The sequence below is a fragment of the Thunnus maccoyii genome, chromosome 9 (genome assembly GCF_910596095.1).
Source record: "Thunnus maccoyii chromosome 9, fThuMac1.1, whole genome shotgun sequence".
NCBI lineage: Eukaryota > Metazoa > Chordata > Actinopteri > Scombriformes > Scombridae > Thunnus > Thunnus maccoyii.
The window spans coordinates 6,560,782-6,566,477 of NC_056541.1; the positions used below are offsets into that span (position 1 = coordinate 6,560,782).

At 38.0% G+C, this 5,696-nt stretch overlaps 1 long non-coding RNA gene across 1 annotated transcript; it reads left to right on the top strand.

The window, feature by feature from the left end:
• The first annotated feature begins 2,307 nt into the window (after positions 1 to 2,307).
• LOC121904524 lies at positions 2,308 to 5,063 on the top strand. The gene is made up of 3 exons (XR_006098248.1): positions 2,308 to 2,474; positions 2,700 to 2,842; positions 4,820 to 5,063. It is a non-coding gene; the product is annotated as an uncharacterized LOC121904524 (long non-coding RNA).
• Positions 5,064 to 5,696: the final 633 nt, after the last annotated feature.

Sequence of the window (5,696 nt, forward strand, 5' to 3'; positions counted from 1 at the left end):
CAGTAAAAGCTGTGCTTCAACTTTTAGAGATACACGTCTGGTGACTCATTGAATAGATTTGTATTTTGTGAAATGACGAATCGTGACCATGGTACACACCTTGTCAAACGCTTTGTTGCCTCCTTTCAATTTTCACACTCAAATTGAGATATTTTAGGGATTTTTTTTACGCTTTTCTTCACAGAAACTCCTCAGACTCAGTTATCAAGCACAGAATTGCCACTTATTCCTTTTTGCGATTCAAATAAATATTGATTAAGGCATGCAAAATGGATGAAGACGGTTCTTTCATCTCGTAGATCCTGCACTTGTCTGACAAACACTTTGCTGTCCAAATATAAACGGCTTTGAAAAATAGTTTTTCGTCACATCTCAAAAACCTTTTTTTATCAATAATTATACAAAACAGAAAATAAAGTAAACTTTACCCACACACACCCTTCACTCTGGCTCTGGGTTCATTGATTTATATAAGTACTAACAAGTTGAAGCAGTGATTTTATTTTGAACACTTGGTGCAGATGATTTATGTCACTCTTTGCTTCTTCGTGCTCCAGTGAACACTAAACGTCCTGGATGTGGCTGCTGAGTGATTCCTTATTCTTAAAATGCACGTGTGAAGTGGTTCAAGAAGGCATGACAGGGCATTTTCCTCAGCTTCCTGTCTGGGAATGAGTAAGTGATTCAGTCATATTTAAAGTATTTTTATTTCTGTTGGTAAGCTGTCTAACAGAGAGGAGAGGTGGAGAGTACTGTACTTTTATACTACATGTGTTGTGTTAATGTATTTACTTGATTGTACAATAAATATTAAATAAGCCCATTATATGGAGCCAATATTATTTCATTTTCTTTGCTTCTGTCCTACATTTTATGTTAATTTTCTCTATTCCTTTCATGTTTTCATCCTTTTTTTAATTCTGTCCTCTGTCATTTTTACTCATTTCTTTCCTTCTGTCATTCTTAAATAATACTTTCTTGTAGTCAGAAACTGATGTGTCTGCATTCATGTGTTCAGTTTGTGCACACAGTCCGCCTGGTCATAAATTTTAGGCTGCATGGTAATGGAAAAAATGACGACATTTATGTCATGTGGATCACTGCAGCCATGCTGTTTTTCTCCATCTACGACTGGCCAAGACACAACATGAGAAAGCCTCATCTTCCCTAAGTCCCTAACAGCCACAGAAAAAGATTGCTGAATGAAAGGACGGTTGGATTTATTTACATTTTAGATACGTATATGTGATGCCTGGAAAAAAACAAGCAAATATAACCCAGCAAAACCAATGAAACCAATGAAACCAAATTGTAATACCTTACCTCCCTGATTAACATAAACAGGAGAGAAAAAAAAGGTTAAAAAAAACAGGCAGCTCACCCCTATTAACTCCAGCAGAGGAGAACAGACCCATCAGTATGGCAAAGGTTAAGCTACATCAAAGCGAGGATATAAACGTGGCCGTTTGGGAGAGGAAGGGGATTAGTTGTTCCTGCACAGCGGTAACCCCATCTTGGCTTCATATCTAGCTATAATCTCAAAGGAAGTCAATCACCTGCAGGAGCCAGAAGTCTCCATGTCCACACACATCTATTTACATACAAACACCTACACCTGATGCACATCACATACACGTTTCAGCAAGAATACAACCACAGTCATAGTTGGAAAGTATCCCAGTGGAGAGGGAGTGTGAGTCCAACAATATATTGTGGCAGGAAAGTTTAGAGTAACTCAACATTCAGACAAAAACTGCACTGAATAAAAAAGTAAGGAGCTGCATTGGTGCAGGTGAATTACTTCAAGTATCAGTGAGATGATGACATATAATCAAGGGAGGCTTGTTTGAGTTGTGTATCCATGAGTTTGAAGGCTTAAAGGACACCAACTCTAGAAAACAATCCTAGCAGCAGTTATTTTATCCTCCATCTTTAAAGGTTAAACACATTCACATTATTCTGCCCACGAGTATAGTATTTGATCGGCAAATGCGGTTCTTTGTGACCTGTTTTATGCTCTGATCTTGTGTTGTTTTTTTGGCCAGAGCCCTCTATGTTGAGGCTCTTTAAAATGAACAAGGGGATTGTGTTTTTTCATGCAGTGCTAATATCCGTCTGAGCACAGCTGAACTGAGGGATGTAAACCTGAATACATTCAATACACAGAAGAGAGCAAATGATGACTTTATTTCTACTGACTTTTTTTTAACTTTACAACCTCATGCAGGTGTTTTCACTTATTTGACTAATTACATCTCCTCTCAGGATCGTGTGGGCACGTACCAGCAGTGTTTGTTTGACATTTTCTTCACTGTCCTGTTAGTTTTGTAACACCTGATAGGTTTGGAGAAATTACACCTTTTTATCATTCTTACTGGTACATGAACATACTGTAGATGACCTCATGTAACTCCCAGCATAGCTTCACCCAACTTTCACATCATGCAGAGATGTAATCAACTAAAAACACCTGTGTGGGTTTAACAAATTGTGCTGCAAAGACAAGTCAAATTTATTTATAGAGCACATTAAAAAACAACAGGAGTTGACCAGAGTGCTTTACAGAAAAATGTAAAAATGCAGTTGAAGAATTAAAGCAAATATAAGTAAATTGTAAAAGACAAAATTAACAATTTTAATATGCTACATAAAAAAAATAGGTTCTATAAATGTGGCTCTTTATTTTTGGGATTTAAAAGTGGTGATAGATGGGGAAGATCTGACGCTGAGGGGCGAACTGTTCCACAGTCTGGGAGCAGCGATGGAAAAAGCTGGAGACCGGGAACAGAGAGAAGTAGCTGACCGGAGGATCTGAGGTGTCTGGATGTAGAGTACGGAAAAGGTGAGTTGTCATTTGTTTGCAGTAATATGTAATCACAAACATTAAGCTTTTGATTTAATATTTGTTGGTGCACCTTAAGAGAAGTTAGACTGAATCCTAGTGAAAAAGAGAGGTGCTTTTTTTCATATTCTGACAACTTTTTTCAACTTTAACTTCTCATTTTAGTGTCTATAAATGAACTTCTGCCCTCACAGGTAATTGATTTCTGCCTCTGTCTACTGAAGTCTGACCGCCCGGGCAGCTTTGACTCAGAAAAATGTCTGTATGACTAAAACTCAAGTTTGCAGCAGGCAGATGCCGTGTCTGGTCTAATTCAGACCATTTATCACTCTGCAGCTTCACCTAAAAAGACAAACGATCTTCTAATTTATTTGTTTGGATTGGGAATGTCACTAGGACCACAAATCCTGCATTAATCTCCATTTTCATGACACACAAAGGAAGAAAATGTGAATTCATCATTTTCCTTTCAACCGTTATTAAGATTTTAAATGCATTTCTATTAGAAAATGATGTTGTCTGTCATTCGGCCTGCAGCAAATTGTTTTGTAAGAGAGAAATAAAGATGTTCTTTGAGAGAGCAATGTGGCTTTCAACAAAAATGCTGCAGTAAAACAGTTTGCTAATTTGCTTTTGGAAGGGAAAACATGTCAGTTTATTTCCTCAAGTCTGACTGATTAATCATTTCAGCAATAACTTGGACTGTGATTTATTTTTCTCAAAACTCTTTCTGGCTCATACTGAAACATTTTGCATAGATTTTACATCAAAGGCAAAAAAAACATATCACACAGCGGTACATACTTTACTGAACAAATGACCTCTTTACCTTTTCTGTCATAATGATACTTAAACTTCTGGTTTACCATTTGATCTCACCTGCTTCTAAGCTTCAGTGGTTCCTGACAAAGTCCTAAATTACTTATCGCCCCTTTAAACAGGAGTCATTCTCTTCTCATTTTAGTTTTGGAGAGGGTGGATGTAAATGTAGTTTTTGTGTGTGTGTGTGTGTGTGTGTGTGTGTGTGTTGGTTTTTTTGCTGTGTGCTGCGGCGAGAAACAGGTTGATGAGATCAGTGAGACTGAACCAAAAAACTGTGGGTTGTAAAACAAAATAATAAGCTGAAGCGCTGAGCCACAGAGTTGGGTGATTAATTCTCTGCGCGTTCACCACTACAAATGACCCCTTTCATGTTTCACTTTATTTACATAAAAAATATTATTGATTATTGCAGCTTTAATCTCTTATTTTTTTTTAGTTGCTCTACATGCTTGTATTTGGTTTCAATAGTTATTAAATTAAATTAAATTGTACCACTTTAGGGTGAATAAATGGTCAAATTGTATATAGACTGCATTTACTGTACATAGCACACTCATCCACTCATTCATACACAAACACACACACACAATAGCCGAGCCACTCTGTGTCGTGCATCACCACTGCCCTAACCATGGGGAACATGTCGGATTCAACATCTTCCTCAAGAACACTTCGACATGTAACATCTGTCCAGAAATGAACGATGAAGAATAACCCTCTGGCTAATTCTGCCTCATTTAATGTAAGTGAATATGCATGGTCAAATAAATCAATAAATATAACTTTTAACAAAGTATATTTCCCACAAGTATTGGTAGAAAGTGCTGAAAAACAATCTATTGATTACATTTCAGTACACGAAACACTAAAAAATCACGAAATGTGTTCATTTTGTCTCGGCAGCGTGAAACTTTGAGTTGAGGATTATTTGTTCATATTTCTGGGACATTTGTGGCAGCACTGTTAACAAACTGTAATGAGGAAAAAAAAAAAAAAAGTCGCGTTTATTATATCAAAGCCCAGATGGTGCAGCTGTGTAGAAAATGTTATCAGAGGGTTGAAGCGCTGAGCCAACAGGCTACGGGCTGTGATCGTCTCTTTTTACAATCCAGCCACCTGCTTTAGTCGGTGTTTCTAATCCCACTTCTTTTTCAGACATTGAATTCCTCCTGAGCACATCAGGGTCAAATGATGGAATGAAGAGATGACTTGAACACTGTCAACACGCCAGGCCTTCTGCTGCTCCTCATCTCTTTTCCCGCAGCCTTTCCCACCAGTTCTCCCTTTGAACCCACTGCTCTCGTAAAGGTGATACCTCAGCCACCAGACACCAGACACTCTGAGGGAGGAACGACGGTGTCACTGGTGTTACACTGGTGTTACTATGATCACTCTGTGAATCCACACACAAAGACATAAATGTATAAAGCAGAAAATGACCTCTGTTGTTACTATTATTTCAACACAGGCTGATGTCCCAGCATTTAAAACCCTATGCATCAATCAAAAAGCTCATATGTGCCCCATAAGAAATGAGATGCAGACGCCCGTCTGCAGCCTGTAAGTACCAGTTTTTATTTTCTGTGACTTATTCTTCCGAAGCTTTTAGCCTAATCTCATGGCTCTATCAGCAGATAAAGTGGCTCAGTTGTCATGGAAATGGTTTTGTTGTTATGACATGGCCGTGTCTTTGAACAGAGACTCATATGACCACCTGTTATCACAAAACTGAACTCATTTGATAATCCATCTCCAAGGCGACTTAGCACTCCACCTGCAACGAGATGTGACCAATCTCTTAATTGTACCAATGACTGCTACTGCTTTATTGTTCCCCTCGCACTATAACGACCAGATAATATCCACATATACAGATGAAAACATTTTTTTTTTCTGACTGAGCATATATCCATCTTTAGAAAGTGTGAGACTGAGCATGAAGTTGCAACATCTTAGCAGATATATGCTGTACACATCAGCAGAGATATCCTTAAAGGGTTAGTTGAGGCAAATTACAGGAATGAAATGAAAT